The sequence below is a fragment of the Chenopodium album genome, chromosome 3 (assembly GCF_948465745.1).
Source record: "Chenopodium album chromosome 3, dcCheAlbu1.1, whole genome shotgun sequence".
Classification (NCBI taxonomy): Eukaryota; Viridiplantae; Streptophyta; class Magnoliopsida; order Caryophyllales; family Amaranthaceae; genus Chenopodium; species Chenopodium album.
The window spans coordinates 71624286-71638617 of NC_137836.1; the positions used below are offsets into that span (position 1 = coordinate 71624286).

The 14332-nt window shown below is 31.6% G+C and overlaps 1 long non-coding RNA gene across 1 annotated transcript; it reads right to left on the reverse strand.

Annotated features, from left to right (window-relative positions):
• Window positions 1–5211: 5211 nt before the first annotated feature.
• On the reverse strand, window positions 5212–6946 carry LOC145615922 (uncharacterized). The gene is made up of 3 exons (XR_014107500.1): window positions 6732–6946; window positions 6104–6156; window positions 5212–5435 (listed from the first exon to the last, which is right to left on the reverse strand). It is a non-coding gene; the product is annotated as an uncharacterized LOC145615922 (long non-coding RNA).
• Window positions 6947–14332: the final 7386 nt, after the last annotated feature.

Genomic DNA, 14332 nt, shown 5'->3' on the forward strand with positions numbered 1-14332 from the left:
AACAATTGCTTGCAATACTTGTTTAAAGTACAACCCAATTGTTGCAACGGAGTGTTGAAATCGACCGGCAGCATCACGTTAAGAGCTGCCTTTAGCCATGATATATAAAAATATTCCTACTTGCTCAGCCATAGATATGTGACAACCATCCGATAATAAATTTTTATTTTTCATGCAAGTAACAAGATCCACAAATATGTTTCTATCTAATCTCAATTGTTCTTTGCATAAATCAGGATGGGCATGTAGTAATCTGTTTACGTATTCGCTACCAGATTCTCCACCTAACCTTAAAGGCAATCTCTCAATTGGTGTAAGAAGTCTCTTTAGCTCTTCCAATGCGATAATTGTTAAGCACAGTGGAAGTGTGTTATCCATTACATAAATCAACAAAATACCAACATCATTCAATTTCTAAAATAAAATCAACAATGACTTTTTAAATAAAGACTAATTTCGAATGCAATACATCATATGAAGCTACTTAAACCTAAAGGTCAGAAAAAATAGTAGCTTCTTATGTAGAACCTTAATTAAAACTAGAACAAAATCAAATAACTAACAAAGAACATACGAAACTGCAAAACAAGTCATAGGAAAACATAAGACAAAGTTAATTTCGAAAACTCATCAATCCGATAAACCTAATTAGGGACCTCCTAATGATGGATCTTGAAATGCCGCCTTCAAATACATGATCTTCTGATCATCACTTCGGAGACCTAAGAAGAAATAATCTGCATTATCGCCAAGATGAAGAAAATTCATACATTGGTAAATAAATCATTCTCCTTGTTGAACAACAACCTCAATATTGTATAGAGCTTCCGAGACATCTTTATACTTATTACCACTCCCTTGCTTACAATTAGTTTCAATAGACATTTTCAATAACTCTATACAAGAGTCAATGTTACTACTCTTGTTTTTTTTAAGTTTACTAGTACACCTATCACTCTTACGTTTCCCCAATGAGGTACTTTTAGGAGGTGAAATGCTCTGTTCATCACCGGAATTAATTATGACCCTACTCATATTCAAAGCTCCTATATTTTCATCACTATACCCAGACATTTCCTCATTTTCTTTACCAATTTGTTCCCCACCTAATCCTGAGAAAAACTCCATTTTCTAGTAGCAAAAGACCCTGAAAAAAGTGCTCGTAGCTTCTCTAGATGAGGCAATGGCCTCCTTAGGAATCTCGTTGGTATATCTTTATGTTTCTGCAATGCACAAGATTTCGATTTAATAAATTTAAAAATAAACATTGTAGAGGTTATAATGCAAGAAAATGGATAAGAAAAATATCATACCTTCACAAATATCTTCCACCTATCATTTTGTTCAACTAGAGGACAACCAGTAATAGGATCAAATGTAAGACCAGTCCAATTGAGTTCTATTTCATTCCAAATTTTGAACTTTTTCCTTAAATCATCCCAACGATTTCTTGCTTGTTTGGTATTGAAATTCTTCCCACTTTTCACGTTCAAAGTACTCACTATTCTATCCCAATTAACCTTTGATAGTCCACCAGCTTTCATCTCCAAGCATATGTCCAAAAAAATTTATGTACTATTATCAGACCATGCTACCCTACCAGCCATTACACTATGATCAAAAGCACTTTGAAATTATTAGTTTGATGCATGAAGTATACAACAAAATATAATGTAACGTAATTTATGTTATAATAATAATTCTAGCCAATCAATTATGTTCCACAATATATTTCCCCCTCCACTGTTAACTATCTGATTTATTTTTGTAAAACTGTTCACTATATGATTCTGCCTCCACATGTTAACAAACAAGTACTGCATGATGATACTCCCCAATATATACATGTTGCTCATAAAAAAATATATATATTGTTTGTACACTCCACATAAAACATGATTCATACATAATTAAAACTTTTATACAATAATAATAATACTTGATTGATGATAAACATGAAGTATAATAAAAATAAAAACAAAGAGTCAAAGTAATTACCAGCCGACGCTATTGTATACGAGCAACAGAAACAAAATATTTGAGAGAATTTGTGGTGTGAGAATTATTGCATTACCTGAAGGATTATATATACAAACTGTACTGCCAAACTACCAATCCTCACCTTCAATAAAATTGTCGGTCAACCATGTATAAAGAAAAAGCTGCCAAAGTTACCCAACCATGCAACATGCAAGACATCCAGGTTGGGATTTCCTAGAAACATAAATTGTATATGTCATTTCCTAGTACAAATATACAGAGGTTTGGTCTGTGTCATTAATTGTCGTAGTCAATTCCTAGTATAAAGTGAATTCCTTTCCTAAAAATTTGTCACTGATTCATTTCCTATAACCATAATGTATTTTTTAATTAGAAAATATGTTAGAGTGCTTGTATTTTTCAACCACCTTTATGATTTGGCTAAAACAATATTGCATGTGGACAACTTTTAGGACAATATTTTTTCCTAGGGTAGAGTTATATTATCATTTCCTAAAACAATTTATTATTTACGTGAATAAAAAAGTATTGCCAATTCATATAACAACATACTCTCTCCGTCTCCTATTAATAGCCATGTATGGGCAATTTTCACGGGAATTAATAACCATAAATAAGTAGTAAAAATACATTGGAAATATATATTTACATTGGATATTCAAAAAAGTAGACGAAGATAAAAAGCAAATGGGATTACACATAATAATTCGGGTGTGCACATATTCAAATAATTACAATTGCACTCAAGGAGTCTTTCATATTATAAAAGTGTGTCTTATTATCAATTTATCACTTATCTCATCTCGATCTTGTTGAACAATCAATTTGTTCTTCACGTATACTAATTGGTTGATTAAAAATAACATAAATCAAGTTGTTCTTTAGGTATTACACATAATGATTAATTACTAATTGGTTGATTATATAAATAACATAAATCAATTTAATATAAAGTGGGTAGATGAAATGGAGAGATGGTGAGCATTGACCAAAATTACTATGAAGGAAGTGTACATTACTCACTTGTTGGTCTATTTGGTGGGATTTACTATGTATGTAACTATGTACTACGTTACAAGATCAATAATAATGGCAACACTTTACTTTGTAAGGGATCTACAATATTTTATAATTATAATAATAATTTTCCTAACAATGATAATAATAATAATAATAATAATAATAATAATAATAATAAAAATAATAATAACAATAATAATAATAATAATCGTAAAAAATAATAATAAAACACTAATATTGATTAAAATTAAAAATAGAATATTGAAATAATTAAAATAAGTTCAGATCAGAAAAAATAAGTTCAAATTAGAAATGATAAGTTCAGATCAGATCAGATCAGAAAAAATAAGTTCAGTTCAGATCAGATCAGAAAAATTAAGTTCAGATCACATCAGAAAATATAAGTTCAGATCAGATAAGATAAGATCAGACCAGATCAGATCAGCTTAAATCAGGTGAACTAAACAGGGCCTTAGTTAGTGAATATTGTAAAAGTCAAATGGTGTCAACTAAAAAAACGAAGATAGTATTAGTTTTTAGTTAAAAAAAAAAAAATACTCCGATAGTTTGGTGAGTCAAGTCTTAAAACAATAATCCCACTTTATAAATGATACTCCGTATCATATAACCAATAGTTTGGTGAGTCAAATCTTAAAACAATAATCTCACTTTCTAAATGATATCATATAACCAATGGAGGATATCATCAAGCTTGTACATGATATCATCTATAGGCAATATGATATCATACATATACACAGTAGATGATATCATCTAGGATAATATCATGGAACCAATAAAAGATATCATAGAATCAATAGAGGATTCTTATATATACAATAGATGATATTATATAATTAATCGAGGATATCATCCAGCCTACTGTGGTACCCATTTTTTTGACTAATTAAAATTAGAAGTCAAAATCCCACGTAAGTCGATAATTTGACAAAAAAAAAAAAAAAAAATTAGAGTCGCCACTCTATTTTTGCCCGAATAGAGACAGTCTTTTTGTTTATGATCGTTTTCAAATAGAAAACGACATTGACTCCATTAGATGAGGCACTATATAAGTATGGTCTTAGGAAAATTAGAGATCTAGGTACGAGGTATAAGTTAGGAAGATCGAACATTTGGAACTCATCTCTTCCTCTGTTCTAACGAACAGGCTCTTACTAATACGTTGTTAATTGGTTATGATTATTCACATACTTTTCCTTAAACTAATGCATAAAAACATGAAAATTTCTACATTGTCAATCACACTCAAATGTAAAATAAAAGTGAATTAAACCTTACGATATATGGTGGGTTTGAGCATTAAAGTTGCACTACGTACCGTTCATTATGGGATTTGAATCCATTCCCGGATCAAAACCCTACGTAATTCTTACGAACGTCCATTTATACATGGTCGAAATTTCATACGAGGTTTCAAGAAGGTTTATATATTTTTTTTTTGGGAGAGGTAGTCGATCCATATAGGGTCATTTGAATGAGGTTGAGCAATATTGCTTTCAAGGTGGAGGTCAATTTATCAAGGTTGAGGAAGTCACTAGAATCAGCGACACCATAGGAGTTTCTTTGAGGAGAATGATTTTGTTTGTAAGATGCGTTTCAATTAACGACTTTATTTAGGTTTGACCAACTTCCAAAAAGAGATTGTGTGGGCTTATTTGAGTGTGCTAAAAAGGGAATTTTATTTGGTATGAATTGAGGAGAATATGAAGGAAATGTGTTTGGATTGTATGAAATTGACTTATGCAGAATGGACATTCTATATGGCTTAAATCTAAATGATAGGTAGTATATGTTGAAAACCTTAATCATGTTAGATTAAGTAAGCGATCTATCAGAGATAATAAAACTTTAAAAGTATAATTCTCTGCGGCAAATAGATCATCTTATAACCTATCATGATTGAATATTCAACTTTACCCTCTTATTTAAATATAAGCCATAAACCATAACTCGAAAGATTTATTTTTTTATGAAATGATACAAGCATGCAAGGCCATATTTTGCTTAATTAAAAGTTAGTTGTCTCTTTATTAAGAAATGCATAAGGAAATTTTGCTCTTCCGAACGATGATGGAATTAAAACTTAAACAAGATTTATTTAAAAATTATAAGTGTAACACCCCCAAATTACTCTCTAATATTTACAATAATAATCCAACTTTAGGGAGTAACATGAGATTATTACCGCCACGTGATTACATAAGGCTTAACAAAGTTTTGCAACGGAAAATAGTACTTAACCTTTATTAATAATAATAGTAATAATAATAGTTTGATACACTTTTAAAGTAGCTACATTACTAATACTATGTATACTAAATTAAACTAGGTGATCACCGCCCATCATTCCCAATGCAGCATATAGTTTACGTTGTCCGATCGCCATCACCTATCTACTTATCAAAATGATAAGTAGGGCCAAGCCAAAACAAAACAAATACGTATTAGCCAAAATGCTAAGTACATACAAATGCTAGTCATGTAAAATCAATTTAATTAATTAAACATGCTTTCAAAGAGATTTAACTTTAATAAATCATAATTTTTCCAAACCATTCCTGAATAGAAATTCATGTATAAAAACTTGTCAAAAGAACCAATTTCCGAAATAACCAACTTTCCAAAGATAATTCCGAATAGGATGGATCAATCCTTATTTTCGTAAATCATTTTACCACCTAAGTGTGCACACCCCCCAAGCTAGTAACTCCTTTACATAGTGCTATCAAGGGGAAAGACTAGGCCATACAAAGTCCATAGTCTTCAACTTACTCCGCGTAGTGGGAGTTAAAAATCCAAAGATCCAAGGAATAAATCCTGATAAATAACTTTCCAATATCCCATACTCGGGATAAATTTAAAACAATAAAACTTCCTTGAATATCAATACAAGTTTATAATCAACCATATAAAATATTTTAACATTTGAGATTAAACGATTAAAACATGCTTCACCGAAATATATTTCACAATTATTTAAACATGGTTCGAAATCACTTAACATGTAAAACACGTTGTATATAAAAGCCACCTTTTAAAAGATCTAGCCACATGTACGTACCTCGATCTTTGCACACAATTACGGAGCTCTTATTTTCGAACCCGAAATTCCTCCTATAACAAACCAATAATCCTAATCAAATACTTTTCAACCTATAGACACGAAGACTTAAAATACCGACTTTGACTTGTTGTGCATGACCAATTTATTAACACTTGTATTTATAAAATAATCTTTAACTATCTGTAATAATAATAATAATAATAATAATTATACTATTAATAATAATAAGAGTAGTAGTAGTGATACGTAGGTAAGTAGTAGTAGTATGATAGTAGTAATTGTAGTAGTAGCAACTCAGCAGCAACAACTACAATACTAACATCAATAATAATAATAATAATAATAATAATAATAATAATAATAATAATAAATGGAAAGGTAGTAATAGTAGTACGTGGAATAAGAGGAGTAGTAGTAGTAGTAGTAGTAGTAGTAGTAGTAGTAGTGAGTAGTAGTAGTGAATGTTGATAGTTATCATTGATTATAGTAGTGACAAAATAAGTAGTAGTAATACGTGAGTAGTAATAGCCTAGCAGGTAGTATGTAATTAGTAGTAAGACATAGTTGTAAGACATAGTAGTGTATAATAGAAGTTCAAGAAGTATGGCAATAGCTTGGGACTTACGGTCAACAACAACAAGGAAGGAGGTGGCGGCACGACGGTGGTCGAGTGGCGGCAGTTTGGTGGCAGCAAGGTGGGTGCTCGTGAGGAGCCCAAGACCACGGATGAAGCCTAAAAAGGAGGTGAGTATGGAGGAGGGAGAAGCTAGTAGGAGGAAGAAAGTAAGAAGAGGAAGTAGTAGAGAGGAGTATGAAGGGGAGCTTGGAGGATGAAATGGGGTGAGGTAGTCATGGCTATTTATAGAAGTGACTTGATATTATGCCATCCATATTCTTAATTGTAGGAGGCAAATGGGCATGCAAGTGGGTGGGTTTTTCCCCTCTCTTGCCGACATCAATTTTTTTTTTTTTTAATATATATTTTGAAGTAGATATTTTTGTGTAGTACTAGCGTACTATACATATGAGTTGAACTCGTATATAAATAGCGAATTTTGTACTTTGTCGTCTGAATCGGGTACAATTTATTAACGGTTGAAAATTTTATTTGGGTACGACAAATTTTTGACTTGACTCGTATAATTAAAATCATCATAAAATATAGATATAAAATTATCATATAAATATTTTGTATGATAAAATATATCGGAAAATCCATATTTAATAATTATTAAACGACTTAAAAATACGGGGTATTACAATAAGACATTCTATTCCAAACTAAATGAATTATTTATAATGCTCCTTTCATATAGCCATAGGATGAAGAAGACTTTTTTTTAAAAAAAAAAAATAGTGTTAGTCTTAAAGTGATAAAAATGTGTCTCTTTTTTGGATTAATATCAACTTGAGGCATGAGTAATTTATAGCTTCGTCAAATGACTTAAAAAAAACCAGAGGTATACATATATAATAGGGTGACACAAATTATATAATAATGTTCATTCCATTTTTCCTTAAAAAGCTTAAGAGTTTAAAGTGTCTCTAATATTTCGGACACCATAACTCATGTTCTAACCGTCGGATTTGAGCATATGATAGGTCTTTGGAAATGTCTACAAGTATTATATAACATATCAAAAATTGGGATTCATCTAACTATTGAAATGAAAGATAATGAATTTTCTTTAACAACACTCTAGTTTGCGACGTTCATGGGGAATTGGGCGATAATGGTCAAAGTACTTCGAAATTGGAATGGTCCTTTTAATGGTATGTTAAGGACAAGCATTTAGATGCTCTGTAGAAAATTCTCCTTTTTTAGAAGTCATTTGATATGTCAAATAAAAAAGTATTCTTGGTTGGGAAAAACAGCCTCAAATCAGTTTGACATTTTAATATTTAGATTTGTAAAAATCATAAAAAAATAGAGTATTCATCCTACGAAAACGTGTGACCCCAATTTACAAAGCTTAAGGAATCTAATTTCTATTTAGTCAATTAAAATTTTATTATTAAAAAAGGAATTTGGTCGAAATTGGAAAATGGACAGACCTGTAGTAAGAAATTTGTGGTGTTACTATGTCTTAATGTCTGATTTTTTGTGAGTTGGTTAAAATTTATTTTTATAAAATTCCAAGTCTCATACACTCCTAAATACATAAGATTACTGTAAAAATTTATTTTTTAATTTTATGATGAAAAACGATTTTTTACATAATAAAAAAATAAAGTAGTCGAAAGTGCTAATTCCATCATTCATTCTTTGGAGCTTCCTTATGCATTTTGTACAATTATCATTGCTTCCATTTCATACTCTACATAAGGATGATACATACAAGAAAAAAAAAAACAAACCATGTATACGCACTCTCAAACTCGCTCGCGGTCGGTCAAATTCTACTTGGTTTCCAAATTAGGAAATCGGCACGTATAGTGCCCTAGGAGGTTATGGAACACACAAAAGTAGGAAAGTTAGTAAATGTATGTAAAAAATTATATGAAATCACAAATAAAAATAAAGAAGATATTACCTTTGGCTTTGAGTAGCTATCTTGAGGAATTAGTCAAGGTAGTGTTAAAATTTAATTTTTCGGCCAAGTCCTTCTACAATTTTTTTATATTTTTTTTTTTTTTTACTGAAAATAAAAATTTTGATTACCTTTTTTTTTTTATCTAATTATAGTGCTGAAATAATTTAGACTTCTTTTATGAGTTTTTTTTTTAGCTCTTTTCTTCGATCTCCCCCCTTTTTCGTGAAGAGTGGAGTGGTATATATATGGGAGCAAATGGGAGCTAAAATACAAAATACAAAGAATATATTGTTATACGAAATAAATACGTACGAATACAAGAGTTAGGTAGAAATTGTAACCAAAATTTGTCTTAATGAGGTAGAGGAGAAATAGAATAGCCTACTACTCTATGTAAAACTTAATTACTATTGACTGAACAAAAAACAATATTATTAATGACTAAAAATAATCAAAAGTACTAATATAATTTTAATACAACTGTTAATTAGTACTACCTTCCTTCGAAGTTCGAAGAGCGTATTTACTCTTCGTATTTCAAACTTACCATAGCTAAACAAAACTATTACAAAACCCACTTATCGGAAAATAACAAGGAGAAAAATGTTGTTTGCCATTAATTGTGGATGGTCATATCACCTTACCGTTTGGGAAGAAACACAGCTCAGTGATACAACGTATTGTCACATCGCACTATTTTCTGATCTTCGTTGCTAAATTACAACCATGGCTTACCATTTTCTTTATCTGTAGGGATTTGACATATCAAATGAGTGGTAATAGCAGAGGTATCTTTGCTTAGAGCCACTCTTTTACTGTCAAATATTGTCGTCATTACAATAACCCGGAAGTGAAATAGCATGCATACTTACACTTGTTATTTCTGAGTGTATAAAACAGAGGGAAAAAAATGAGTCATGAAGGTATAGCTATAATGGTGTTTTGGTGAGGAAGGAAGAAGATGAAATATGAAGTCGTAGTAAGTTATTAGCAAAGTAAAGTGGTGGGATTAAAACAAGATAAAATTAAATAAGTTAAACAAAACCAAAAAAATAAAATAAAAAAAAAGGGGGAAACCGTGACTTTGCCTTGATATTAACTTAGTATGCATGCATTGGAATTGTTTTTTATGCATGCATGAATGCATGAATGCATGATTTGCATGTTTCTCCATTTATCAAAATATGCTACATTGTCTTTTGTGATTTGTATCTCCGTTTTTTTTTTTTTTTTTAAAAGAAAAGGATGATTGAAAATATTAGAATAATAATAATAACAATAGGATACATAAAATCAGTAGTACTAAACTTTTATCCGGGGTAAGAAAGTGATACTATAGAAACGGTCACGGTTTTTAAATTGTACAGATTAAAGGGTCAATATTTGATATTCTCGACCCGGATATGTCAAACGGAATAATTGTTACATATGTCAGTGGTAACACATTATTTTTATTTTATGTTATTTTTAAAAGATACACTTACTACTATTATTAGACTAAACAATTACACAATTAGGATATGATAAAAATACGGATAAGATTTATCCCCTATAAAAGGGAGATTTCCCTTATCCGAAATCACCCTTTACTCAAAAAAACACACCCCTTGCCTTTTCCTCTTCGGTTTCCATGGCTCCCGACAACAAAAACCATCAAGCTCCGTCTCCGTTCGACAAGCATTTTCGAGTGCTAAATTTATATTTAGCTTTGATTATGGCGTTAGTGGTGCTACTAATGGCGTTAATGATTTTCATAATCATGAATAAATGACGATTTGAAGTTTCCGGCACGGAGTGTACAAGGTTCGAGTTACGCTACAAATTAGCCTCGTGTTTTGTTCGTAAATTAGGGGTACAAATTGTAAGGGTTTTGTATACTCCGAAATTATAAATAAACACTACTTGAACTTGTCTCTTATGTCTAATTATTGCGGTTGTCGTTAGCAAAATTAAATTTTGTTATTATAATTATGAAATTACACAAAATTTATTAGTTAATTGAATTTAAAATTTTTTTATGGAAAATAGGATCAAAATTTGGTGTCTACACCTACAAATAATATTACATAGCCATTAGAGGATATATATATATCATGCAACCTATAAATGATATAATCTAGGCAATAAATGATATCATCTAGGCAATAGATTCATCATCCAGCTTATAGATGATATCATTTGGACAATGGATGATATCATCCAACTTATAGAGGATACCATCCAACTTATTATATATGATATAATCAAGAAAATAGAATTTATTTTATAAAAATAATTAAAAACAATGGTGGAATCACCATTGAAGGTCCCGTACTAAGCTCATGGCTATTAACATAACATGCTCATTTTTCAACCAAAATACATGCATTTGTTATCAAAACGCTCACAATTCAACATACAATCACATAGAACAATCAAAGAAAGCCCCAAATTGATTTTTTTGGGCTATTTTTGAAAAATTCGAGAATCTGAATCAATTATCAAGCCAATTCAAGCATAAATCATGGACAAATATAATCAACAATATTTATTTTCACTATCCATACCATCCTCTTAAATTCAAGCATGAATCAATTTTTTTTATTGTTTTAATCTATAAATTAATTTAATTATTAATTATGTAGTAAAATGAGAATTAGAGGTAGATTAGAAGAAATTAGAGGTTAATTCAGTGAATTAGTGGGATTAGGTTGTTTTACACAAAAAAAAATTCAACTTCGGGTTTTCTTTTATGATAAAGGTTTTAAAAGTTTTTTTTTTCTTTTTTTTGCAAAATGGTGCATTTAAATAAAGGGTTTTTTTGACAAATTTTCCTATAATTTATATTGAGTCCATTAATTGAGAAAAATAACTTAAATATTGTAACAACTTTCCAAATAAGGAAATGGAGCAAGTATTAAAAAACGGCTGCAAATGAAAAATGGAGCAAGTATTTTAAAACAGAGGGAGTAACATTTTGGGCCTTTAAAATAGGAAAACGGGAACTTTAATGTGGGTCGAAAGAACAACTTCAATTGTAAACTAATTGTTAAATTAGCTTGTCATGCCACATATGATTTCAAGCGAACTTTCATTATAGCTATTTTGTGCTCTAATGGTTAGCTACTAGCTTGCGAATTAAATAAGCTTGACTTTTTCAATTAGCCCTAGAAATTAATTATTTTATTATATTAATCTCCAATAACTTTGGAAACTTCTTTGTCTAACAAATTAGCTTAGAGTTTTGAAAATTGCAAGCAAGTCCCTAGCTACAATCATTGGAGTTGCTCTAAGGAGTATATATTCTTTTTAGGATGTTTATTTTGGGTAAATACAAGTTTATCTGCCACATAAACGAATTTTTGTTAATCTGATGACAATTTTGTAAATATGTTGAAAAAACGTGGTCATTTATTCAGTACTTTTGGTGAGCTGTCCAATTATTGTTTGCAACTTGCTTTTACTGTTTGGTGAGGAAATTACACATGTACCCCTCAACTAGTACATGAAAAGACGCATGTACCCCTCCACTAGTACTTGAAAAGACGATTATACCACAGATAAACAAATTTTGTTTAACTGGGGAATTAACTGGGTACAACTCGTTTATTTTTAGTTGACCCTTTATGGGTAAGGGTTTTTTTTTCGGTAGCAGGGAAACAAACACAAATCATCGCCTACATGCCCTTTTTGCTAGGATCCAGACCTAGCACCAGCATACATTAGCACCAGCAAGATCTCTAATTTGATCAATAATTGGCCTAATGTATGCTGGTGCTAGGTCTGGATCCTTGATCAGGCGAACGACTTCTTAGAAGTCTGTTTTAACAATAACATGTTGAAACATACCCTTGGATAAAACTAGCACGTACTCAATAGCCCTGCATTCAGCCTGTAAAGCATCCATTGCTGCCACTGAGCTTGCACCTGCACTTTGACGATGGGTAGGTTGATTTGCTTACCATTCAACAACTATCCTTGTTCTTTCAAATGCATTCTTCATTCTCTTCCATGCTGCATCAACCTGAATATGAAGAATTAAGGTGGAAATCAAGTGTCCTCTTCTCCAAATCTAGTTCTTTTGCCTCATCAGTGCTCCCCTTTGTTCTTCTTTTTCTTTCTGCTTTTACTAGATTAGTGCTTCTGGATTTGGGCAAGCTCCCTTGAACCTGATATGGTTTCTATGTATCCAAATTGACCACAACCATATGACAAACTCCACCATAGTTTTGTCAGCAAAAAAAAAAAAAAAAAAAAAAAAAAAAAAAAAAAAAAAAACCAAACCTCCACCATAGTTGTCCCTAATTGTCCATTTTGCTTTCCTAGAGTGGTAATGAGATAGACCACCCACGATTGTAGGCTATGATCCTGGCATTGGTTAGAATTTAAGCCCAATGAACTAGCTGCCCATATTCTAGCAGAGAATGTGCATTCCTTGAAAAGATGTTGTTGAGTTTCTTCTTGTTAAATTGTGACTTGAAATCTAGTAGGGCTGAATTTAAACGCTTATATCTCTCAAACTACAACTGATTTTGAGGTGATTCAAGTTGGAGGTGATAGCTTGGTTCAGCTTTCCAACGATAGGTCATATGCCCAATTCCGATAAGAAACGAGAAAGTTATGACCGTTTTACGAAAACCTGACGAAACTGGAAATTTGCAACGAGGCTGTGAGCTATAGCTCGGCCCTATGAAGACTTGCAGAAGGTATGAGCTAGTTGCCGAGCTATAGCTCGGTAGTTAGGTTATTCTAGGATAATTTATGGAATATTTCCTAAAATTATATCTTTTCTATGACGGCTATTTGAGTATACTTGGGGAACAATCTTAGGGTTTCCTTGTGTTATAAAAGGACCCTTTAGTTGATCAATTAGATCATACCTTTTTTGAGCCATTAGATTTAGGACTCCTTGTATTATTCTCTTGTTTCTTTCTCCATTATAGTGAAGAAGCTCTCGAATCCCTCACCTGTGGATGTAGGTCTATTTTGACTGAACCACGTAAATCCTTGTGTTCTTTGTTTATCTTCTTTATTGCTTTTCTCGTTCTTAATTTCATTGAATTGTTCCGCATTAATCAAACACAATTACACCCTAATTTCCTAACACTTCTACATGATTGCATAGGTTACACAGTTGGTCCACAATAATGCCTCTCTTTTTCAGGTTGTCTGCTGTCGGAATTGCATTGTGAAAATCTTCCATATAAACAATTTCCACGTTGGAAGGAGTTTGGATTTCCAAAGTGTCTTCCAGAAGTCTTCCAAATCTTTATTTAGCTCCTCTGTTATCTCTTGCATCTAGTATCCGGTTTTCACATAATAAGAAGCAGATTGGGTGTGCATCCATTCATACCCATCTTCCTTATTTTCTACAAGAATGGGCATAGATAGAATATTCTGAGCTGTATCAACATTGAATAAGCTTTTGACTAAAGGAACATTCCAAGTCCTGTCATCATTCCACAGTTCTCCAACCTAAATAGGTAGAGCAAATGTGTTGGGGATTTCTTGTTTGGAAGAGATAGGTTTTGTTCCTACCCAAACGTCCCGATCAATGCTTATTGAAGAGCCATTGCCTAAAGTTCTTCTGATGCCAGCCTTCAAGGTACTAATACTTCTTACCATGCTTTTGGCTGCCAGGACAATCCAGCTTTTAATAAGTGTGCCACCTGCATAGCCAAGAGTCACCGGAGAAGCTCCATACTTTACTTGG